The sequence below is a fragment of the Chiloscyllium punctatum genome, chromosome 1 (assembly GCF_047496795.1).
Source record: "Chiloscyllium punctatum isolate Juve2018m chromosome 1, sChiPun1.3, whole genome shotgun sequence".
Taxonomy (NCBI): Eukaryota; Metazoa; Chordata; class Chondrichthyes; order Orectolobiformes; family Hemiscylliidae; genus Chiloscyllium; species Chiloscyllium punctatum.
Genome location: NC_092739.1, coordinates 36,289,747 through 36,316,052, shown reverse-complemented (window position 1 = coordinate 36,316,052; position 26,306 = coordinate 36,289,747). Strand labels below are relative to the sequence as shown.

Genomic DNA, 26,306 nt, shown 5'->3' with positions numbered 1-26,306 from the left:
GGGACTAGATTAGGTTAGACTATCTGGTTGGGATGGACAAATTGGACCAAAGGATCTGTTTCCTTGCTGTACATCTCTATTTTTCTATGAATCTAAATGGTGGCCTTTATACACAGAAGACTATCACATGTAGACAAGGTGGATAAGAAGGCATATAGCACGCTTCCCTTCATTGCTCAGACCTTTCAGTATAGGAATTGGGACATGACATTGGTGCGGCCTCTTTTGGAGTACTGTGTCCAATTCTGATCATTATTGTTGGAAGGATATTATTAAACTGGAGAGGGTTCAGAAATGATGAACCATGATGTTGTCAGGACTGGAAGGTTATAGTTACAAGGAGAGGCTGAATAGGCTGGATGTTTTTCACTGGAGTATAGGAGTTTGAAGGGTGACCTTTCAGAGGTTTATAAATTCATGAGGGGTATAGATAAGGTGAATGGCAGTTTTTTTTCCCCCTAGGATGGGGAATTTCAGGACTAGGGGCATATTTTTAAGGTGAGAGGAGAATCATTTTTAAAAAAGACATGAGAGGCACTGTTTTTACACAGAGTATGGTTCTTGTGTGGAATGAAATTGTGGATGTGGGTATAGTTACAATGTTTAAAAGATATTTGGATAAATATATGAATAAGAAACATTTGGATGGTTATGGGCCAAGCACAGGCACATGGGACTAGTTTAGTTTGGACTTATGATCAGCATGGACTGGTTGGGCTGAAGGGTCCGTTTCTGTGCTGTATGACTCTCTAAGGCCTTTCACACCTATATACCATAATGCCCAGAATTGGGCACAATACTCGTGGCTGAACTGATGTTTTCGAAAGGCTTTTTTACTTGACATCACTGATAATTTTGTGTGGATTATAATTTCTAAAGGCTACTCTCGAACTGAAGTTCACCTGTAGTTGCTGCTTTTATCTTTACACCCTTTTGTGAACAAAAGTAAAACTTTTCAGTTCTCCAGTCCCCGGTACCATTTCTGTATCGAAAGTGACTGGAAGACTCTGGTCAGTGCTTCTGTAATTTCCAGCTGATTTGCCAAGCATCCTCGGACAGTTGCCATTTGAACCTTGAAGTTTATCTACTTTAAGTAGAGCCAGCCGTTTTAAACAGTACTTTTCATCAATTATTAGCCAATCTCAACTATTTCCTGACTTACTATGACTTTGGTTTTATCCTCTTTCCTGGTAAAGACAGATACAATATACTTATTTTAGTACTTGGGAAATGACTCTGCTTCCAAGTTGAGAATGTCGTGCTGGAAAAGCACAGCAGGTCAGGTAGCATCCGAGGTGCAGGAGAATTGACGTTTCGGGCATAAGCCCTTCATCAGCAAATGAAGTTTCCTTCTGCTTCCAAGTGTATGCTTCTATTTTAGTCCCTTTGCCTATCTTTTATTACCCATCTCTTCTTGCTTTTGTACCTGTAGCAAACATTATATTCTCTTATTTCATTATCTTTTTGGTGTGGTTGTTATTGCAATTGCAAAAGAAACCATTGTGCTCACCAAGAAATATCAGAGAGAGAGAGAAATGTACTTAATAATTTCATGCATTCCCTGCCTGGTCCTCCTTGTCTATACAGGGTTCATCTATTCCTTTTCTACCTCCCTATAATAAGATGTGGGATGACCGCTACTGGAAACATGTTATCCCGATAGCCGTCAGATATGTGGATGCATCAAAGTGACCTGAGCTACTGCTCAAGTATCAAAATCTGGAGTTCAAGCTCCCAGGTTGACAACATTTCCTACTCATATTGTTGACATAGATATGAGAAGCTTCCTGGAGTTTCCACATGGAACAGGGTATATATTTAACAGAGAAGAGGTACCCTGCTATGTATCTGATTATTAATAACTTGCTAAGTTTATGAAAAATAAAATTTAGAACTTGAAATAATTTAGTTTATAATAATAGAATAGTTTCAAATGTATAACCTCATACTTTTAACCCTGGTTAAATTATTTTCATTCTTCATTTTAGATCCATATCATTATACTTACCCAAAATCACAAATTAGGGTTCTGTTACAAGTTCCTCTCTGCATTCTGTCTAATGTCACTTTGTACTCATAGATCACAGAATAACACATCAGCCTTGTCAACCTTATAAATTACTCCTATACCACCTTCAGTCCTGCTTTAGAGGCATCAAAGGTAGAAAAACAGAGCAAAAAAGATTTTAGAGGGTATGAAGTAAAGGTAGTAGTGAACAATGGCACAACAGTGGAAGGAAGTGAAATTATGACGTTGGTTTGAAATTTAACAACAACATTACGTTTATATAGCCCTTTTATTGTAATGAAATAGTCTAAGAACATTCACAGTAACATTATAAAATAATCTATGACAAAAATATGGAGTTATCAGGTTTCATGAAAAATGGTTTGGTCCAAATGGCAGAGCCCGGGTTGGGTCGAGGGGTATGGCTGCAGGCTGGGGGTACATTGGGACCTAAGAATGTGGGCTTGAGGCTCCAGGAGGCCCCCCACTGGGCTAGTGTTGGCGGAGTGGAGTTACTGTACTTGTGTCAGGGTGGGACTGGGTCCTGGAGGGTAAAGTTGGATGTGGGAGAGGAGCCTGAGGCAAGGGCAAGGCTGGGAGTCACAGGGCCACTGTGGGGAGGTGGGGTCACTATTTGTGAGTTAGGGCTGTTGTGCTTGGATTGTTGCTGGAGCTTATTGTGCTTAGATCATGTTGTGGTTTCTGTATTTGTGACTGGGTTGGCGCTTCTGTACTTTGGTGGGGTACAGTTTCCAGTTTGCCAGTGGGCCCAGGCCAGAAATAGCACCATAACTTATGTTCTCCGGCTTGGCCCCTGCAAAGTGATAGGTTTTAATGCATGTCTTAAAGATGATATTGGATTAGATTATAGAAATGTTTAGGGAATAGAAGTGATCAGTGAACAGGACATTACTATGAATTAAGACACAGGTTGTTGAGCTTCAGATTACCTCAGGTTTAGAGAAGGAAGGATGTGTGTAACCAACCAGCAATGCTTTGGAATAGTCTAGAGTTAAATGAGGGTGTCAGCACCAGATTTGCTGAGATGTTATAGTTTTAATGACTGTAGAAGTATGAGTTTGGCAGCTCATTTTAGCATTAAATATGACCAAGTCTGTGAATAGCTTGGTTAATCCATGTGGAGTCAGTAGTTGGGGTTTGGAGTTTGCATAAAAAATACTGGATCCAGTCTTTTCAATATTTAAAAATAAGGGGGTATTCTTTTTCAATCAGCTCTGGCTGTTGAATAAACAATCTGATCCTTTCGTCATAGTGGAGGACTTGAAGGAAAATGTGCTGAGGTAGAGGTAGATTGTTAATGTACGATTGAAACTAATTCTTTGGTGTTGCTGAGGGATAGTGTGTGGCTGAAATAAAGGATGGTGCCAAGGATAAATTCTTGGGGATCACCAGAAGTATCAGTGTAGGAGGACAAAACAAAGTCATTGCAAGTGATTGTTGAATTATGATTAGGTAAATAAGAATTAAACTAAGTGGGAGCATTTCAGTCCTGCTGGACAACAGTGGGGAGACTTTGGCAGAGAATAGTCTGCTCAACTGTGCTCAAGGCTGGAGAAATGCTAAGAATGTTGTGGAGACAAAATTTACCTTTGTAAATCACGTAGAATGTCATTTGTGACTTTAATCGAAGAGCCCCATTTAGCATTGTGGAAGGGACAGAAATCTGATTGGCAGAGGCTTGACTCGACTCTAGGATTACATAAAGGCCAATTCTGGATGTATCATTTCAAACTAAGTACAGTCTGTTCTGATATAGTGCAATAGTTTTGTTCCTGTGCAATCCCGCTAAGTAAGAAGATTGAGTAATAATAGCACCATATAAACTAATTGGACCAGAATCACATTATCGCCAATACATGTCAGGAAATAATGGTCCAAATTCGTCAATTGCGTTATAGCCAATTCACATTGAAGGAACACAAGTTGTAGCAGAACCTACTGTATTGGGAAGACATATTAATGACCTCCTCTAGGAATTGGGTCGCTTGTTCCATTCCCCACCTTGGCTATGCTGAAACAGTAAGCAGACTGCTTACAATCACAGTATATTATTTCACATTGAGATTAGCTTTCATCCCATATCCTCCCCATCACAAAGACTATCTCCACCTACTAATCATTTGAATTTTCAACAATTTCCCAGTTGTTGAATCTGCTCAACAACTGGGAAAAGCCTCTCACTGCTTTGATTACATCCAGGCCTGCAACTACAACATAACCACTTATATTTCTATAATGCATTTAACATTTTAAAACATGCCAAGTAGCTTCACAGGAGCATTATAAATAAAACTGGATTCTAAATGGCAGAGATAATATTTGGGCTTATCTCTCCATGCTTCAGGCTCACTGCCTTTACTCCTGATGAAGGGCTTTTGCCCGAAACGTCGATTTCGCTGATCGTTGGATGCTGCCTGAACTACTGTGCTCTTCCAGCACCACTAATCCAGTATTTGGTTTTCAGCATCTGCAGTCATTGTTTTTACCATAATATTTGGGCTGTTGACCCAAAGCAGATAAGTAGAGAGGACAGAATTGGTCAATACTATGGAAGTGGACAGAAGTAGTTTTGATCATGATGTAGATATCTGGTTGAAAACACCTCTTGGGATCAAATATGAAACTATAATTGTGTACAGACTAATTCAGCCTCAGACAATTGTCAGGGAAAGGAATTAGGTCAATGCTGGAGGAATATGTTCTTGACATTCCATCCTCCATTCTCCAGATTTTGATCTCTTTCAAAAGTATGATTTTTGTATGTTACTCCATATGAAATCCTGAATACCTATCACACCTGTGCTCATTGATTCCTCGTCATTAATGTGTCAATTTTAAAACTTTTATACTTTACTTATCCTTATTTTTCTCTATCTCCTCCAGATCTTAACCTTTCAGGAGCTCTACTTCCTTAACTCTGGCTGTTAATACATCTCTTTCCATTTCCACTACAATTGGCACCTGTGCTTTCAGCTCTCCATGCCTCACAATTTGAAATTCTCACACTAAACTCATGCTTTCTTACTTATACCCCTAACTTCAAGATTACATTAAACTACCTTTTGAACTAAATTTTTGGTCACTCATCTGAATAAGTTTTTTTTATTATCTATTATCTATAATTACATGTTTTGAAGTGGATTGAAATGTTTCTTTTCTATAGTATAAGCATATGTTGTGCTCTCTGTACATATTGTAAATGCTACATTCTGTGCAAATTTCTTACATACAATGAATATATTATGAAAATAATAAATGTGAACAATAGAAAGCACACTGCATTATGAACAGAGTGTATGTGGTAAATATTGCGTACACAATGCACACAAAATATGTGCTGTACTATTCATTATATGTGGTGAATGTCATTACACTTATTTCGGACACTGTATTTTGCAATGTATATATAGTTATCCCTCCATATAATTTAGTATTGTACACTGCATAGTTCACTAGGCTGAATAGAATGCATTACTCTTATGTTGTATATTGATTCCCCATTTTTTCCTAAACTGGGTTAGGTTTTATGGGCTGATTGGCCTTTGTATTGTAAATATTTTACGATTATGTCTGGATACTGTACGTTGAATACAGAATGTTTGTATTTAGTGACCACTATTTTGGCACGGAGTATATAAATTGTTTACATTGTCGAAATGACGTCATATGGATGGTATCAATAGTGCAAATTTGTATATCTTGCATGTTGTGTATACTGTGCACCATGTGGTACATGTATATTGCACAAACGTTTTAGATCACATTTGTATATATAGTGCACACGCCGTGTTGTGCAGCAGCTGGTGTGAGGGAGGGAGGCGGTCGGTGGAAGGCAGGGCCATGACAGGGGTTCAGTGAGTCCGCTTGGCTCCGGGTGGTGGTGCTGGTTGTGGCGGGGGCAGTCGGATCGCTCGCCGGCGGGGGGGCGGCGGCGGCGGCGGCGTTGGTGTCTCTCGGTCTCTCCAGCGCCGCATCTCCGGAGAGATGTGAGCGCCGCTCGGGCTGGAGGTGAGTCTATGAGCTGGGCCTGAGCTTCTGGGTGACAGGGAGCTGCCGCCTGGGCCCTGTCCGCGGCCTGCTGGCGGTTGAGGTGATGCCCGGGCCTGTGAGCGAGGCCCCGGAGCGTTGGAGGGACGGGCCGGCGCGATGGCCTTAGTCCATCGCGGATCCCTGGGGTTTGAATCTGTGCGTTCTCCTTTTACTGGCCGAAGGAAACGGGAACCTTAGGGTCTGCATTCATCGTGAACGGGACCAGGAAAGGTAGCGATTGGGGTTTTTGTTGCGGGAGGTTCGGAAATGACTTATTTTGGTGGTGAAGTTCAGGTATTCTCTTTTATTCTTAATGTTTGTGTCGCGATCAGATCCTTTCCCTCTGTAGGTTTGCAGAGTTCCACTTTTAAAAGCTGGAAATTCAATCGATGGTGTATTTGTGATAGGGGGGAAAACTTTTTTTTTTATTTTTAGCCAGCAAGTTTTAGAGTTTGATTTGCTTGTGTTGTGGGCCCTTTTGGTGGAGAGCTTCAAGGTTTTAAGTGAGATGTTGTTTCCTGTCTGTTTCGTGAAGCATTCATGCAGAAGAAAAAGTAGAGAATAAAAGGGAGGGGGATATGAAATTTATACTGAATTTTCTTCTTGATGCTTAGAAATTTCTCCACAGTAATAACCAATTTTAATTGCATTACATATTATACACTTATCAGCCTGACTAAAAACCAATGACCTGCATTCCACTCGTAACGGTTTGGAAATTTGAAAGTAATATTTACCATTGCATTGTGTTTTGAATATTGAAGATATAATACTTTTTAGTGTTGCATCTGGAGTCATTGTAGTACAGAAGGACAACATTTGGTCTGTTGAGTTTGTGCTGGTTCTCTAGCAGTTCATTTAGTTCTCTTTACTTGCTGTATTCCTGGAGATTTTCAAATTTATTTCTTCACATACACCTTTTGAAATAATATCTTGTTATTGTTTTGGTATTATAGTGAATGCCAAGTTCCAGGTCATTCCCGCTTGGGTTTTTTTAGATCTTTCTCTCAACCCGCTGTGTGTCTTGGTGAAACTAAATGTGTCCCTTGAACTTTGTATGATCAGTTCATGAGCACTGCATATTTTTGCCTCTTTATAAGCCTTGTATAGCTGTAAATTTCCTCCTGTTTCCTCACTCTTCTCTGCTCCAAGTAGAACAAGCCCAGCTCCTCCTCCTATGTAATATTCTAATAAAAATCCTTCATACATTGAATCATCTTGGGAAATTTCTCCTGCATTCTGTGAAGGACCTTCAGTTCCTTATTAACTTCTGGCAACTAGAATTAAATACAGTGCTGCAGCTGGGATCTTAGCAATTTATTTTTCTAGGTAGGGAAAGTTTGCTGAATATGTTTGTATTTGATATGTCACTTAATGACACCCAAGATTTAATATGTTTTTGTACTCATGCTCCGGTTCAAGAGCTTATGTGCATGAACCAGGAGGTACTTTAGAACTGTGCATTTGTTAAGATCCTAGTTGATTGTCCTACTGGACAAGTCAGATTTGGGAAGGGAACTTTGCTTTGTGTAATTTTGTAATTGCTGATATGGTGATTACTCACTTTGGGGTGGAGTGGTTAGTTCAGTTGGTTTGCAGTGCAGAGTAATGCTAATACAATAGGGGTTCAATTCCTGCACTAGCTGAGGTTACCATGAAGAGTTGTCCTTCTCAACCTCTCCCTTCAGCTGAGGTGTGTTGACCCTCCGTTTGAATCGCCACCAGTCATTTAACTCTAGTGAGAGAGCAATGCTGTGGTCCGGTAGGGCTCTGGTGACTTTATCTGTTACCTTTTACTCCCATTCATGTGAGGCACTAGCACTGTTGTTCTATGTTATTTATAGAATATAGTTTTTATTTCTTTCATGCAATAAAGTTGAGATAAAACTGTCTTAGATCTTACAGTGGCAAAATCAAGTTTCAACCTGTTCACTAACACTATCCTTTTCCAGATCCTTAATTTCACAGAAAGGTTACTCTTGGCTGAAGTCTTAAGTTTTCACTTAACTGAATTCTCCCAAAATCTTTCTTGGACAGCAGATACATTTTTGTAACTCCTTTTCTAAGCTTGCAAATATGAGCCTTTAACAGTTCTGGTTAGCTTTCCGTTCCAACAACTCTAAGATTTCCATCAAAGCTATCCAAGTTTAGAAGCTCCATAAGGGAGTGGTGGTGATGTAGTGGTGATATCGCTGGACTAGTAACTCCAGAATCCCAGGCTAATATTCTGGGGCCAGGAGTTTGGATCCTATCATGGGAGATGTTGACATTTGAATTCAAACTAAAAGCTAGTTTAATGGTCAGCATGTAATCTGTCAATTGTCATAAAATCCTATGTGGTTCATTCATATCCTTTAGGAAAGGAAATCATCTGACCTATGCATGATTGTGGGTCCACATCAATGTGATTTAACATCCAGAGTCATTCCATTTTTTTCCATCGGGGATCTGGGTTGATAAATGCTGCACGCAACCTTAGCAAGTATGTTGGATGCCAGGCCGTACTTAGTTTTTGTGGTCTGAGCAAAACAGTTTTCACGCTTAAGTTGAATGTTTTCCATTGCAGCCCTTTTTTTAGTTTTGAAGAGTCTGCTCATAAATTTTTGCTCTTCAACCCCATGTTCCTGTTATATGGGCACCCTGTCTGGGGTTAGGTGGAATGCTTGTAGAGCATCCTCGCAGGCCTGCTCCTGAGTCAGACCAAAGAGGCAGTTAACAGGTCCTGGCAGCAGGCCATGGAGAGGGTCATTGTACCTGACTGTCTTCCCCTCTTTTATGGTTAGATCTACACTTGGATGTCCATTGTGAAGGAACGTGCAGTGCTCACTGGCATGATAGATGCCTTTAGCAAACTGTGGACACTGCAGGGGCTGAGGTGCATCATCACCATGGACAATATGATTTGGATTTAATAAGTTTCTGTCGTCTATTTAGGTTTCTGTCAATTGTTTGCAGTTTTTTTTTATATTGCCCCACTCGGAGCTTTTTAACCTGATTGAGTGGAAGCTCCGCAAGCTACAATATTTTGGTGAGGGTGACTCGTTTGAATAAAAAAACTTGACTCCTTTGCGAGAAGAGTTGTTCTCCGTTTTGAACTACACTGTTAATTTTTCTTTTCTGAGTAAGACCTTAAACTTATTGTAGTCAAAGCTCTGCTAGGTGGTGTGGTGGCACACTGGTTAGCTCTGCTGCCTCAACATCAAGGACCCAGGTTTGATACCAGCACAGACTCTTCATATCTGTTTGGGTTTCCACTGGGTGGTCTAGTTTCCTCCTGTGGTAGAAGGATGTGCAGGTTAGTTGGATTGGCCATGGGGAAATGTAGGTCTATAGAGATAGTGTGGGTTTAGATTTGGGTAGGATGTTCTTCAGAGGGTTGGTGTGGACTTGATTGTCTTTTTTCTGCACTGTGGGGATTCTAGACCACGGAACTTTAGACATATCCATTAAGTCTGCTCTACCATTCCGTGAGATCAAGGTGATCTGATAATCTTCAATCCCACTTGCCATTTGCCATCGCCCTTTATTTTCCAGCTCATTAAAACTCTGTCTGAACCTTAAATATACTAAATGATCCAGCCTTCTGTGGTTAAAGAGAGGTTCCCACAGATTCAGTACCTGTTGAGAGCAAAAAAAAGCCCTCCATCTTTGTCTTAAATGGGTGACCCCTTATTCTGAGATTATGCCCTCTAGTCATTGCGGTTTATTTAGAGCACAAAAGAAGGCCATTTACCTCATTGAATTTGCACTGGGGGAAAATCAACCATTTAACTATTACAATCGCAATTTTCAACCTTTTGGTCCATAGCCTTGTATGCCCTGGCATTGCAAGTGTGCATCTAAATACTACTAAAATATTATGAGGGTTTCTGCTTGTATCACTCTTGCAGGCAGTGAGTTCTGGATTTCCATCACCATCTGGATGAAAAAAGTTCTCACATCCCCTCTAAATCACATTGACTTAAATCTCTGTCTTCTGGTGCTCCCTCCAAGGGGAAAAGTTCCTACCAGTTGACCCTGATTGTGCCCCTCATAATTGTCCAGATCTCAATCATAAATTCCCCTGCCCCCATCTTTTCTACTCCAAAGCTAGACAACCCAGTCAATTCACTTTCTCCCCATAACTAAACCTGTCTAGCTCAGGTAACATGCTTGTAAATCTCCTATGCGTCCTCTCAAGTGCAAATGCATATCTCCTATAATGTAACTTCACATAATATTCAAGTGTAACCAACATTTTATGCATTTTCAACATGCCCTCCCTGACCTTGAATTCTCTGCTTTGACTAATAAAAGTAGGTATGCCATATATCTTACTGGCGTATCACGTTGTCCACCTGTCCTGATAGCTTAGGAGAACCCGCTGACAAAGGTCCCTCTGGTTTTCGATACCTCCCAGGGTCCTCTCATTCATGTTCCTTTTGCTTTGTTTGTCCTACCCTAATGCATCATCTCACAGTTAGTGGGATTGAATTCCATTTGCCACTGATGGTTCACCTCAATTCTCCCACAGAAGGGGAAAACAACCTCTCTGCATCCTCTCTTTCAAACTTCTTAAGAATCGTGTACGTTCCAATAGGGTTGACTCTTATTCTTCTGAACTCGAATGAGAGCAAATCCAACCAACTCAGTGCTTCTCTTCACAAGATCAGCTTGGTGAACCTACTCTGGACTAATTTAAAATATCAGTATTTCTTTGCTTCAAGGAGGACATCAGCAGTAGTTATAGTTTTCTGGGTGTGGTCTGACTCGTTTATCGAACAAGACTTTGCTATTTTTATAATCCATTCCCTTTGAAATAATGGCCAACAGTCCATTTGTCTTTGCTATTAACTGCTAAACTTGAATGCTTGCGTGTGATTTATGTATGAAGACCCCCAGTTCTCTCTATGCTGAAGCTTTCGGTAGTCTTCCTCTCCAATTAGGAAACGTTTAATTCCTATCAAAGCACATATCTTGACATTTTCTCTCACAATCTTTCATCTGCCAAGTTTTTGCACACTCACTGAACCTGTGTCCCTCCATAGACTTTACCTGATTCACTTGCCTTCCCATCCATTTTTTTGTATTATCTGTCTGTAAGACTGGTTATGACTGACTCACTTTCACGCACAAATCATTTAAGGGTTTTGTTTCTTGGAGTTGATGCATTCGAGTCACTGTTTCAGCCGACTTTCTGACCTGTTTAAAAAAGTATGTTCACGTTTTTCACATGACTGCTATCCATCTTTCTCTTTTTTTTTGTTTGTTTTTGAATTTTAAAATATAATGTGCTATACACACTTCATCACATATTTTAAGAACATGAGAAATAGATGCAGGAACAGGCCATTTGGTGTCTCAACAGATAATGGCTGATCTGCTCCAACCTTAAATCGACTTTTGTGCTTGTCTCCCATACCCTTTGAGGAGAAAGCGAGGACTGCAGATGCTGGAGATCAGAGCTGAAAATGTGTTGCTGGCAAAGCGCAGCAGGTCAGGCAGCATCGAAGGAGCAGGAGAATCGACGTTTTGGGCATGAGCCCTTCTTCAGAATTCCTGCTCGATTCTCCTGCTCCTTGGATGCTGCCTGACCTGCTGCGCTTTGCTAGCAACACATTTTCAGCTCCCTTTGACCCTTGCAAATGAAAGATCTGCCTAACCTAACCTGTACGCACTGAACAACCCAGCCTTCATTGTTTTCTGCAATAGAAAACTTTGTGAGATTAACACAACTTTGAGAGAAAAAAAATTCCTTTTCGCTGCCATCTTACCTGGGAAATTCCTTATCCTGAAGCTCTGCACCCAAATTCTGGATTGTTTCATGAGGCTGTCAATGCTGTTAAGCTCACTCAGGATCTTGCTTATTCCTTATTGAAACATAGGAGTTAGCATCGTCCCAGAGGACCATAGAGCTGTTCTCTTCTGATTGAAAGTGATGACTGGCAGTGAATGTAACTAGAGGGTCACCACATCTTAAATGAAAGGCGAGTTTGAGAAGACAGAACCCACATGGTGAGCTTGCCGGTGTTGGAATCAAATCCACGTTGTTGGTGTCACTTCTGCCTTGCCACCCAGCCTGTCAGTTAACTGATTCCCATTGAAACAATATTAGCTCCACCAACTCAATGTTTCCTCCATAAGGTAACCCATTTTTCCAAGAAATCAACCTTGTGAAATTTGTCTAACTATATCCCCTTTTTAAAAAAAATTAGACCATAACCGTGCTATTGGTCTCATTACTGCCATTTTTAGTGTAACAGTTAAATTTACACTTTTATTTCCCTGTCCAAAGACTAACAACCCACTTTCTTTCCTCTTGCTGTATATGCCAGTTAACATTTTTTAATGATTCATGTTTAAGGGAATCCAGATCCTTTATTGAACCACTGTTTTCTGTAGGTTTTTTTTATAGGTGCAAAAATGGCCTTTGGTAAAGTGATGTGCTTTTCTTGTTTGATGTGGGACATGAGGGAGAATTTCCATGTTACTGATAATTATGTCTGCAGGAAGTGTTTGGTTGTGAATCCTGTCGAATCAGATGGATCGGTTGGAGCAGCAGTTAGAGGCAGTAAGGAATCTACAGGAACAAGGGGGTGTAATGGATGGCAGTTGCAGGGAGGGAGATGGGTGACCTCTAGGAAAGGTAGGTGAGGGAGGCTGTTCGTGCAGCACTCTCCTGTGGCTATGCCCACCTCAAACATGTACGCTGTTTTGTAAAATGTAGGGCTTTCAGGGGAATGTCGCACTGGCAGACAGGTTTCTGCTACCAAGACTGACTGAAGTGATGAGGTGTGTACTAGCTTCCAAGTGATTGATCGGGTACTCTATACTCAGAGGCACAGACCGACAATGAGACATAACGGTCTGTTGCCTCATGGAGCCAGGATAACAGATATCTTTGAGAGAGTGCAGAACTTTCTCCCACAGAAGGGGACTTGCAGTAGGTCATTGTACACACTTGAACTAAGGACATAGGAAGAGGAAAAGGACGAGGTTCTGAGGAGAAAATATAGGAAGTTAAGCACTAATTTTAAAAAGTAGGTCCCCAAGGACCGTGATACCTGGATTACTCCTGATGTCATGAACTAGTGAGCGTAGGATGAGGAGGATAGAAAGGTGAATGCATGGTGAAGGTGTTGGTGCAGAGGAGAAGGAGTTGCAATTTTGCATCATTGGAATCTCTTCTGGGGTAGAAGTGACCTGTGTAAAAAGGATGGATTGCATCTGAATTGGAAGGGAACTAATGTACTGATGGGGAGACTTGCTAGAGCTGCTTGGGAGGATTGAAAGTGGGAGATGGGGTTGAGATCCAGAGAGACAGTGAGGAAAGAGATCCGTCTGAGACTGGTACAGTTGGGAAAAGGAGTAAGTCAAATAGTCAGGATAGGCAGGAACAAAGCAGAGAATGAGGTGGGACTGATAAGTTTAAATTGTATTTATTTCAATGCAAGAGACCAAACAGGTAAGGCAGATGAACTCTGGACATGTGGGAACATGGAACTGAGATATCATAGCTATGACAGAAACATGGCTCAGGAAGGCAAAGGTCTGGCAGCTTAATGTTCCAACATATAGATGTTGTAGGAAGTTTAGAAAAGTGGGGGCAAGAGAGATGAAGGGATGGCATTTTTGACTAGGGAAAACATTACAGCTGTATTTGGAGGTGGGGGGGGGGGGAATATTCCTGGGAAAACATCCAGGGAAATAATTTGGGTGGAACTGAGAAATAAGAAAGGGATGATCATCTTATTGGGGCTGTCCTACAGACCCCCCAGTAGTCAGCAGGAAATTGAGATCGCTATCTGTAAGAATAATAGTGGTTATGGTAGGGGATTTTAACTTTCCAAACATACACTGGGACTACTGTAGTGCTAGGAGCTAGGAGAGGAATTTAAATGTGTACAAGAAAGTGTTCTCATGAAGTGTGTGGATATACCAACCAGAAAAGGTGCAAAACTTGACCAACTCTTGGGGAAATAAGACAGGGCAGACGACTGAGGTGTCATTGGGGAAGCACTTTGGGACTCGTGACCATAATTCATTTTAGCTTTTAAAATAGTGATGAAAAAGGATAGACCGGATCTAAACGTTGAAGTTCTAAATTGGAGGAAGGACCATTTTGATATTAGCCAAGAACTTTCAAAAGTTGATTGTAGCTGGATCTTTGCAGGTGAAGGGATGACTGGAAAGTGGAAAGCCTTCAAAAATAATGGTTACGAAAGTCCAGAAGCAGTATATCACTGTTAGAGTGAAGGGCAAGGCTGGTAGCCAAAGCAAATGCTAGATGGCGAGAGAAATTGAGGTTTTTCTTAAAAATAAGAAGGAAGTATATGTCAGGTGTAGACAGCAGAGATCAAGTGATTGCCTAGAAGACTAAAAAGGCAGTGGGAGTATACTCGAGGGAAATCAGGAGGGCAAAAAGGGGACCTGAGATAGCTTTGGCAAACAAGGTAAAGGAGAATCCAAAGGGATTCCATGAATACATTTGAGGACAAAGGGGTAATTAGGGAGAGAATTAGGGAGCAAGGCTACTTATGTGTGGAAAGGCAGATGTGGGAGATACTAAATGAGTATTTTGCATCAGTGTTTACTGTGGAGAAGAATATGCAAGAGAGAGAACATGGGGAAATAAATGACTGTGTCTTAAAATGGCCATATTACAGAGGAGGAGGTTCTGAGCATCTTAAAATGAATTAAATCCACGGGACCTTTATCAGGTGTACCCTAAAACTCTGTGGAAGGCTAGGTGAGTGATTGCTGAGTCCCTTGCTGAGATATTTGTATCATCGATAATCACAGGTGAGGTGCTGGAAGAGTGGAGATTAGCTAACGTAGTGCTACTGTTTTAAGAATGGTGATAAGGACAAGCCAGGGAACTGTAGACCACGGAGCCTGAGAAGTGGCAAATGGAGTTTAATTTAGATAAATGTGAGGCACTGTGAGGAAAGGCAAATCAGGGCAGGACTAATACACTTAATGGTAAGGTCCTAGGGCGTGTTGCTGAACAAAGAGACCTTGGAGTGCAGGTTTGTAGCTCCTTGAAACTGGAGTCGCAGGGAGAGTGAAGACGACGTTTGGTATGCTTGCCTTTATTCATCAGTGCACTGAGTTTCAGAGTTCAAAGGTCATGTTGCGGCTGTACAGAACATTAGTTAGGCCAGTATTGGAATACTGCGTACAATTCCGGTCTCCCAGTTATGGTGCAGATGGTGTAAATCTTTTCTGAACCCTTTCAAGTTTCACAAGGAAGTTGCCAGTGTTGGAGGGTTTGAATTATAGAGAAGCTGAATAGACTAGGCTTGTCACCCCTCAGCCTCCAATGCTTCAGGGGAACTTCTAGGGGTTTACAAAATCATGAGGGGCATGGGTAGCATGAACAAGCAAGCTCCTGAGAGTGGGGGGAGTCCAGAAATAGAGGGTGTAGGTTTAAAATGAGAGGGGAAAGATTTAAAAGGGACTTGAGGGGCAACTTTTTCATGCAGAGGGGATGTATGGATGGAATGAGCTGCCAGAGGAAGTAGTGGAGGCTGGTACATTGACAACACTTAAGAAACATCTGGTTGGATATATAAATAGGAAAGATTTAGAGGGACATGGACCTAATGCTGGCAAACGTGACTAGATTTATTTAGGATACCTGGTCAGCATGGATGAGTTGGACCCAAGCGTGTATCACCGTCCTTTATATCTCTGCAACTCTTCCTTCGTTTAAGGAACAAGCTTTCCAGTTCTTTCCAGCAAATGCATAACCTCACATTTTCCCACATTATACTGTTGTTTTATCTTAACATACTCATTTAAAATATCTATATCTCTTGATAGGCTATTTGTGTCTTTGCATCACGGGTTCCATCTGCTTTTTGATATGGTCAGCAAAAGTCGATCCTTGCCTTCAAGTTGCTAACATGAATTGTAAATTATTGAAGGCTACCATTTTACTCTGTGGCATTTCACTCGTTGGAGCTTGCCAACCTGAAAGTAACCAATTTATCATGGTTCTGTCTTCTTTGAATTAGCCAGTCCCAGTCCCAGAGATAAAGTGTATGCACAGCAGTTCAGGCAGCGTCCAACGAGCAGCGAAATCGACGTTTCGGGCAAAAGGAATGATGAAGGGCTTTTGCCCTTCTTTTTAAATCTTAGCCCCAACCCCCGGATTCAGCACCGCCCTCTTGACCTGCAATCATCTTCCCGACCTCTCCGCCCCCACTCCCTCTCCGGCTATCACCCTCACCTCCTTCCACCTCTTGTATTCCCAGCACCCCTCCCCCAAATTCCACACCCCCACCTTTTATCTCAGCCCGCTTGACACACCAGCCTCCTTCCTGAAGAAGGGCTGATGCCCGAAACATCGATTTCCCCTGCTCCTCGGATGCTGCCTGGTCTGCTGCGCTTTTCCAGCGCCACACCTTTCAACTCTGGTCTCCAACATCTGCAGTCCTCACTTTCTCCTTTCCAAATACATGTAAAGTCTGCCCCTCCGGATTCGCTCCAACAACTTGCCCATCATTGATGTCTGACTCACTGGTCTACAGTTCCTGGGCTTGTCCTTAGCAGCTTTTTTAAAATAATGGTACCATGTTAGCCAACCTCCAGTCTTCTGGCGCCTCACCTGTGATAATCGATGATAGAAGTTTTAGATTTTAGATTAGATTACATCTAAAGTATCATAGCATGGGCCCAGCAATCACTTCCCTAGCTTCCCACCGAGTTCAAGGGTATACCTGATCAGGTCCTGGGGATTTATCAACTTTTTTGTGTTTCAAGACATCCAGCACTTCCTCCTCTGTAACATGGACATTTTTCAAGATGTCACCATCTATTTCCCCACATTATATATTTTCCATGTCCTTTTCCACAGTAAACATGTTTAGATGGTGTTATTTTTATTTGACGATAGATCTTTTTATTTTTAAATCTTCTGTCGCCTGTTTGTTGCATTGACTGAAATGGAACCACTGCTGGCAACATTTCTCTCTGGCTTTTTTCTCTTTCTTATTTTTGAGTGAATTGTAACTTTGAAGCTTAGTGTATAACCTCTGTATTCTTAATGGAGCTTGCCACTGATTTTTCTTTTTTGTAAATCCGTTCCAGTGTGGTGTCTCTCGCCTAAAACCTTGTCATGGAATGTCTGAATGTGAGGAGTTACATTCATATCAACTGCCAAAAGCATTCTTTTTGTGTTGGCATAATTTGCTCTCAGCTGCTGTTTGAGCCTTGGATCTGAATGCTACCAGTTTTTTCACTTCTACCAGTGCTGCTCCCAGTCTCTTTGTTTGTTTGTAGAAGCACTGCTTGTAGAATCACTGGTTTCTGATAAGTAAGATAAAAATGTCTCTCTTTTTTTATATTACTTTGGCATTCGCTGAAAACTTTCTTGTATCTCTGAACATTGGTACTTAAGATCTCTTCTCATCAACTTTCTTAGATTTGCTGCAGGTTCTGTTTAGTCATAGATTACACAATTAACATCCAAAAGATAAAGAAATTTCTCTGATTTTGGGTTGTTTCTCATTGTGAAATCTGTTCCCACATGTACTAATGCTCAGTTAAGAGTATTCTTCTGTGAGTATCTTATCAAATTTGAGTATTAGTGAAAGATCTTATTGTTTCATCTCAGTGGGATGATATCTGGTGTCAATCTTCAGTTTAAGGTTTATGTTTTATGGAGTTGTTTCTTAACAACTTCCTGATCTGATTGGTTGTGTGAATTTGTTTTCTCTGGAAATTGCTGGCAGTAATGTCTGGAGCCAGTGATGTTGTGAGCTTGTCTTTTTCCATTCAATATTTTTGAACTTCAGTGTGCGGAGCCACAAATTCTTAAATTCACACATTCTGGCTGCATTTTAAAATTTCTGTCCAAGACCTTGAATTTGAAGTCCACATTGGTAGATCCTATAATGTGATTTTAACTAAGATTCATGCAGAATTTTACAGAAATGGCATTTGCATTTTCCTGTCATCGTTTCTCATTCCCAACCTATTTACACCCTTTTTTTTTTCTCGTGACCACGAAAGCATGCAGCTAACTTTTTCGTTTTCATTCTCACTCCATACCTTTTTTTTTCTTAACAAGAAACCTACAGAATGTCTCTCCACCACTTGTTCTTCTAAAGTGCCTCTGTAATACCAACCTTCCAATACATCATTCGTCAACAACTCTGATGTCACTGTGTTATGTCTCTTGTGGCACGCTTTCTGTTTGCGTGCTCTGATTTGATTGGTATTTTTTCCTCTCCTGAAGGTGGTTACTTTGAATTGCATGTCCACGTTTTGATTTTTCAGCAACTCCCTTTCTTATTCTCATTAACTCCTGGACTAGATGTTGCAGTCATGTCATAGCAATTCTTTCTTCACTTAGGTTGGCATGTCGGGGATTTGACTGTGCTTAGAAGACTTTATCAATATCTTCAATCATCATGCTTTCTTAAAATGAATGCATTTCTTGTAGGTTGTGCTATTTAACTTCTGAGTCACCCAAGTATTAAATTGGCACAAGAAAACATCAAATTAACAGTCAGTTAACCGCAAATGTTTGTAAACAAAAAGGCGCATTCTTCTGTGCACAGAAAGCAATCACCTGAAACATGCTTCCTTGCATAGGTGAGATCACAGTTAAATGTTTGTACATTTGTCTCCCTGACATCGTCATTGTACTGTGAATTACTCAGGGTACAAGAAGCTTTGAGATGTCAATACACAAATGCAAATCTTTGAAATAAAACTTCAATATTAACTCCAATCGACAGTTTATGACTATAACATCCATTTCACTTTTATCATTTTTGACCTCTAAAACCATAAGCTAGAGAAGCAAAATGAATTTGTATGAATTATTTATATTTGAGTATTCTTTTTGTTGAAAGGTCCAAAAACTCTATCTGTCTTCTGCCTCATCAGCCACTCCACAGTTTTGAATGTTGATTATGCAACTTTCTCTGTACACGATACCTGCTCTCTTTCACACTGCTATTTCAATCACAGATGGCTTCCATTGTATTTGTTGCAAATCTGGGAGAAGCGACACCTCAGATTCTTAGGAGACAATTTTTCTCCTATTGGTGAGCCCTGTGATTGAGAATTTTTGTGACTCTCTGATGTGAATTCGTCGGCCTTGTTCATGCATTTTGAGTTTTTTTTTCTCTCACTGTCACATTCTGGTTATCACTGTCTGTAACACCAACCTCTCTATTGCTTTGTTGTTTTCTTAACTTTGTAAATATCAATTGCATCAGTGTGTTCACAATTTAGGTGAAATCCTGTTGACCGCCTTAGTTATTCGTGTCACCCGAACTTCATTGAAACCTATCTTGAAGTGCCCTCTCTTTCCATAGTCTGCTGGTAGTTCCTCATGAATTGAAGCTGACTACTTCCACACCAACTTCTACCTCTCTTTTGAATCCCATTCTGTTCTGATTTTATTCATCCTGTAACTGTGCACTCGTTGTTGGAGCAGTGACTTGGGGGATTATTACTTTCTGTGATTGTTTTATTTAGTCACCAGTATAAAGAAGAATATACAACTTCAAGCTTAATTTAGATTGTTAAAAAGGGAGTACATGGTCTTTAGTTTTTTAAAATCATTTTTGGAACTTGTTGCCAGGCATCTGGAGGCTTGTTTATTCAAAAATGCATGCAAATGAGATTTTACAAACCTTGCAATAAAGACATGAGGTTTAGAAGTTCAGTCTATTAGGGAAATAAAATGTTGAAGCAGATAAACTCCATTGCTTAGTGATAGCTGTTCATAGACACACAGGAAAACCTAAAAGGCAGTTAGTGGGTATGTGCCCGAGAGAGAGAGACTGACAGACGGAGACTGCTGGAATCTGAGTTTATGAAACCCTTGTGAATAGTTCTTGAGTTAAAGTTTTTTTTAATTTGAATCTGCAGGGACGAATACCAGCTGAAGTAAGAAGCATCCAGTGAATGTGCAGAGATTTGCTGAAAGGAAACCGAGCATAGCTGTGTTAGACTGGTCAAGCATTCTTGGTGCGAAGATAGTGGGGAAAGCTTCATTGCAGTATTGGATTTTGTAAGCATAGTGATGGTTAGAAAGGACTCATACATTTTGAATCATTTTTCTTTTGTAATTAAATGTTTCCAACCTTTTTTATTTCCTGCTGTAGTGTAGTTCCTGTTTCTCTCAAGATGTTAAGAATACAATGACAGACATTTGCAAATGGAATTTGTATTTGACCTCCACAATTTTTTGGCTTTATTTTTCAAAAAAAAGTTTTGTGTTTTTCACCTTGAAGTTTAAAGTGACCAGTATTATCATCAGCTGGGATCATAACAACAGTAGCTACTTATATTTTCTTAGAAGTGTAGTCTCTCCACCAGCATCTGTGGAGAGAGAAACCAAGTAAATGTTCCAAGTCCTATCTGACTGACTGACTGCTTGTTGGAACTGAAGATTAGTGGAAATATATATTGTCAAAAAGGAAGAAGAGCAAGTGGAACAAAATAGAAAGGTTGAAGGCAAAGGGAGACATGTGGAATAAAATAAGTAGAAAATCTGTCATAGAGATTTTTGGAAAAAAAAAAGAAGCTTTGGTGCATCATAATAGAATTGATTGTCACATCTACTTAATGAGTATAGGGAAAAGCTTTTATACATCGCCAAATATAGTGCTGACTTAGATACAAAACTATCTAGGCACAACTTCTTCAGTTACAAGATCTCAGATAATAGAGAAATAAAATGTCCAGCATTACAGAAATAAACATTCATTGCAACAGACTGTGCTGACACTTAGCTTCCAGTCTGCACGAGACTCCTCACCCTGCTAGGAGGCCCCTTTTGGTAGGATGCTGCTGTGCTAGGCTGGAAGGTTTCCCCACCATACTGGGAGGCCTGAATGGAAGGATGCCACCATGCCAGGCCAGGAGGTTACTGGGAGGATGCCACACCACATTGGGAGGTTGCTCGCCAGAGACTGGGAGTTTTGCTTGCTGGAGGCCGGGAGTCTGAGAGAAAATAAAGTAAAGAAGAAAGAGGAAGAAAAATGTGCAGAGCGAATGAACTCTAGCTGGATTGTCCTACTCCATCACCATCTTGCCCCATTAGTAGCAACATTTTAAAGGACGATTCATTGAAAGTAAACGCACTGAAGCAAGATACATACACTGCGTGGGGGACATATCTGACAAAATGGTCTAAAATTGTTGAACTCAAAGTTGAGACCAGAGCCTGTAAAGTGCCCAGTCAGGTGTTGTTCCTTCAGCTGAAAATGGTCGTCTTCGGAACACTTTTGTAGACCTTCATTTATATAATATGCATCACTATTTCATGTTTTAACTGCACAGCTTTTAATGAGCTGCTACTCCGTTGTCTATTCCAACAGTTTGGAAGAATGTCTGAGTGAAGGATGAAACAGTGGCTTTGTTCACAGTTACACTTCCTACAAACACACCACTTCCCTGCTCCTGCATAAACACATCTGAACAAGTTGATTGGGAAAAAGTTCTATACAATTAACTGGTGACTTTTTGTGCTGCAATGATAGTGACCCTATCTCTGAGCCAGGAGACCTGAGCTCAGAACCCACTTGCATCAGAGGTGTGTAATAACATTTCCAAACAGGTTATCGAAAATATTGATGTCATTAACAGAATGTGGGAACATTATCTTTCTTGGAGACCGCATGGCTGAACTGCTAACAAGGTATTTTGCATCTTTTTGTTCGAGAAGAGGATGTTTACAGTAGCAAACAAAATGAAAGCAGTGGCTCTATTGAATACACTTAGCATTATTATCCTTTTGGTCTAGATGGCTTGCATTTTTGACTTTATTGGGGAAATTATAGGTGGTCATTTTGGGGTTGTCCAGTGTTCTTTTTGGGGGGTGATGCCAAAAGACTGCAGAATAGCAAATGATACAATGCTATTTTAAAAGTTTTTAGAAAAAGTCCTTGTCATCAGCTGACTCTTGCGGATGGGATGTGTTCGGGGTTTCATGTATCTTCTTGAGATTAACTCGTAATTCTTGACCCATAGAGCTCTGGCTTTGGATGGGATGTCTTGCGAGGTAGAGTTGAAAAATTTGCTTCTTTTCTTTCCTCCCTTATCACTGTCTCAACATCCTTCTGATAAGGTACATTTGTGATATTAGCTTGATGGCTAATCGTTGCCAGTGAGTGACAGCAAGCTCCTCCAAGTCATTGATATCAATATTATCTTTTTTATCAAAGGAGAATTTTGAGTTTCCTTGTGTTTTTCTTTGTCTTTACCTGTAGCATTGTCTATTGATAAATGAGGAAATTGGACCTTGCATTGAAGACTGTTGGTTTTCTACCTGTTCAACACTGACTCATTCTTTTAAATTTGATTTTGGAGGAATGCAGGACTGTGCAGGTATGTGGAGAGATTGGACAGATGGTTTTAATAGTTCAATCTTGTTTAGTATTTCCAATAGTGGAAGGTTAGTAACTAAGACACCCAGTTTTAAGTTGATTTGTAAAAGAACCAATTGTGACATGTGAACTATATTTTTTAACAGATTGAGTTTTTTGATCTGGAATGTATTGCCTGAAAGATTGTTGGAAGCAGATTCAACAGTACAGTTGTACTCAATAATGGTGAAGAATTTGACTGCATAAAAAAGAGGGATTGTTGAAAAGAGCAGGTTGAAATGTCAAAAAGTTGTATCTGCCTCCATTGTCTTCAGTGTGCAATCTATATCTTTGCAGGTAAGGAGAAAAAGAAATTGTCATGCTGTTAATTCTTTCACCAATCATCTGGTAATTTTATGACCCCTAGTGCTTGAACCCCTTCACCAAAGGAATGGTTTCTCTTCAGCTACTTTGTCTAGGTGCACTTTTGATTTTGAACAACACCTATCAAATTTGCTCTTAATCTTCTCCACTGAACAACTGCAGTTTCTCCAATCTCCTGGTAACCGAAATCTCTCATCCCTGAAACTGTTCTTGTAAAACTTCCCTGCAACCACTGTAAAGCTACCTCCACCTTCCTAAGGGTGGTTCCCAGAATTAAACATAATACTGTAGTTGAAGCTGAACCGGTCTTTTAGGATAATTCTAAGGTACAAGATGATTCTTATTTCCTTGTCACTGAGTGGCACTACGTTTTCACTATTATTTTGATGACAAGGCTTTCCTATGGACTTATTTCTAAATGCTTAACTTTATAATGCCTTTTAAATTATAGAGTCATAGACAGCATGGAAACAGACCCTTCAGTCCAACCAGTTCATGCCAACCAGACATCCCAACCCAATCTAGTCCCACCTGCCAGCACCTGGCCATATCCCTCCAAACCCTTCCTATTCATATACCCATCCAAATGCCTCTTAAATGTTGCAATTGTACAAGCCTCCTCCACTTCCTCTGGCAGCTCATTCCATACACATACCACCCTCTGAGTGAAAAAGTTGTCCCTTGGGTCTCTTTGATATCTTTCCCCTCTCACCCTAAACCTATGCCCTTTAGTTCTGGACTCCCCGACCCCAGGGAAAAGACTTTGTCTATTTGTCCTATCCATGCCCCTCAGGATTTGTAAACCTCTATAAAGATCGCTCCTCAACCTCCGACACTCCAGGGAAAATAGCCCAAGCCCGTTTAGCCTCTCCGTATAGCTCAAATCCTTCAACCCTGGCAACATCCTTGTAAATCTTTTCTGAACCCTTTCAAGTTTCACAACATCTTTCCGATAGGAAGGAGACCAGAATTGCACACATTATTCCAACAGTGGCCTAACCAATGTCCTGTACAGCTGCAACATGACCTCCCAACTCCTGTACTCCATACTCTGACCAATTAAAGGAAAGCATACCAAACGCCTAAAGCAGGAAGCATTGAGGAGGGTGCAATGGATTACATAGTGAAACAGTTTCGATCATACGTAAACAAATACACATTCAGAACAAACATATCTTCCAGCTATTGAATTCAAGTGAAAGGCAATTCAATACTTGCACTCATTAATAAGTTATTGAACAATTTTATAATACAGCCTAAATTGTTAGATTACCCAAATCCGTAATGTTCTATAAGTCAACATGAGAACAGAATTATAAAATGGAAATCAATTGTAACACCCCACCGCCTGGACAGTTAGTAACTTGGAATGAATGGATTTCTGTGAGATTCAGCATTGGTGATACTGGAGGTTCATGTGAATGGGCAACAGTTCAAGACAGAACTGGGCACAGCTATGATATTTCTTAACTGTAAGATCAGCAGTTGATAGCACACTGGTAATAAACAGGAACTTGTCAACATATAACAGAGGAGGCAGTATTTGAAGTTGCTGCATTTTAGTTTAATGGTGCAGAGGATAATTTCAACGTTTAGAAACACGTCTCTATTATTGCAGTCCCACAAAATATCTTACCCAGGCCTTGGTATGTCCTGCGCTTGCTGACTTCACCAAAAACATGCAGGACTGGTGAGTCATCCAGGAACAGAAGAGAAGTAGGACAACACCAAATGCGATTCCAGTTTCCTTCTGTTATCTTGTCATAATCTTGAGCAAAACCAATGTTATTTGTTCTGACCCTGACAAAAATATGTCCACAAATAAATATGTAAAAGGAAATGAATATCTCTTCACACGTTGATAAGATGTGACAATAGGTTAGGTAAGGGCTCTTGGAGATGGTTATATATTTGTGTGAATAGAGGATTTGTAAATAAGCAGAAAGTAATGTCAGTGGGTCATTTTCAATTTGACAGGCAGTGAAAATAATTGAGTGCTACAAGGGTCACTTTTGGGTCTCTCCTATTTGCAATCTACATTAGCGATTAATAAGATGTTACAAAGAGCAATGTATCTAAATTTGCGATGATACAAAGCCCAGATGGGCAAGTAAGCTGTGGGCAGGTTACGTGAGAGAGCAGCGTAACAGCAAATGGATTATAACTTTTCGGGAAATGTGATGTTATTCACATTAGTCAATAATAAAATACTTTTAAAAGGTACGAAACTTTCAAGTGTTCATGTTCAAAGAGACTTGGGGGTCCCGTGCATGGTGCGTACATTTGGTACACAGGTACAGGAAACAATTGTGATAACGTCAAACGTGCTGTTTGCCTTTGCAAGATATTGGAGTATAGATGTTAGGAAGTTTTGTTTGAATGTTACAGCACGTTTTTGGTGCAATCACATCTGGAGTACAGTGAAGTTTCTCTATTTGTCCATTGGTTGAAGGACTTGTTATTTGAGAGGCTCAGCAATTTGAGTCAGTTTGGAGTTTAGAATGATTGATCGGTCATGTCATTTGAAGTGTACAAGATTCTGAAAGAAATTGATAGGGTAGTTACAGACTGTGTGTGTGTTTCTGGCAGTGATGAGGGAATCCAAAACTGAGGAGCACAATCTCCAGATAAAGGGCCAATTATTTGGCTCTAAGATTAGAGATTTTGTCACTCAATTAGTTGTGATTCTTTAACTTCTGTGCCTCACAAGATTGTAAATTCTCCATCATGGAATAACTTTTAATTGACAGATATTTCATCCCTCAAGGATAGGAGGCATTTGGGAAGTGAGCAGGAAAGTGAAGTTCAAGCATAAAATTAACCATGATTGTATTGAATTGCAGATGGGCCAGATGGTCTACTACTGTTAATTCTTGTTTTCTTGAACAGTGTATCTGATCAGAACTGTTCATGGTGCAGGGCCTACAGGGCAAGGAGGACTGCTTTTCAGCCTTGTTTAACAAAATTTCAGTGTTATAGCCTGTAGCTCATGGTTTTTATGAATCCATTGTGCTGCCATTCATATTCCTGTTTTCTGACTATATATTCCCAGGCAAGATCATCAAACTATGGTCATTGCTTTTGTGGCAAGGTTTTTTTTAGTTTGCTATTTTATCTTTTGATGGCGTCAGATTCATCTGGTGTATTCAAATAATTTTACTATAAATTATATAGTTGTCAGTTTTTTTTTTACCGTGTTTTTCACTGAGACAGATGTACAACCTGACATTAGGGACTTGTTTTACGTATGTGTAGATTAAGTAAATTTAAACCCAATTCTTGAGCCAAAGAGAATTTATTTGGGTATAGGGTGATAACATGGGGTTCTTTTTAAATGTCGAATCCCTAATTCTTTAGTTCTTTAAAAGAGATACAGATACAACATGGAATGTAGGAATGAATGATTTTTCAGAGTCAATCTTGCTAAATTCTGTTTGTGATCCAAAACAGTCTCCTGCATCTTGTTTTTGTGGAACCATGCTAAAGCTTTGCTTATGGAATGAAAATATAAATTACATTTTGGTTGGAAAAGTTGACTTGCATATATTTAA

General features: G+C 40.2%; 1 protein-coding gene across 2 annotated transcripts in view; it reads left to right on the top strand.

Annotated features, from left to right (window-relative positions):
- The first annotated feature begins 5,825 nt into the window (after positions 1-5,825).
- Positions 5,826-26,306, top strand: part of cnot6l (CCR4-NOT transcription complex, subunit 6-like) — an 89,201-nt gene continuing 68,720 nt past the window's right edge. The window contains exon 1 of one of the 2 annotated variants that reach the window (XM_072591619.1): positions 5,826-6,037. The gene's annotated coding sequence lies outside the window, so the exon portion shown is untranslated. Of the gene's footprint in view, positions 6,038-6,270; positions 6,290-26,306 lie in introns of those variants that run through there. The other variant, XM_072591697.1, reaches the window with a different exon arrangement.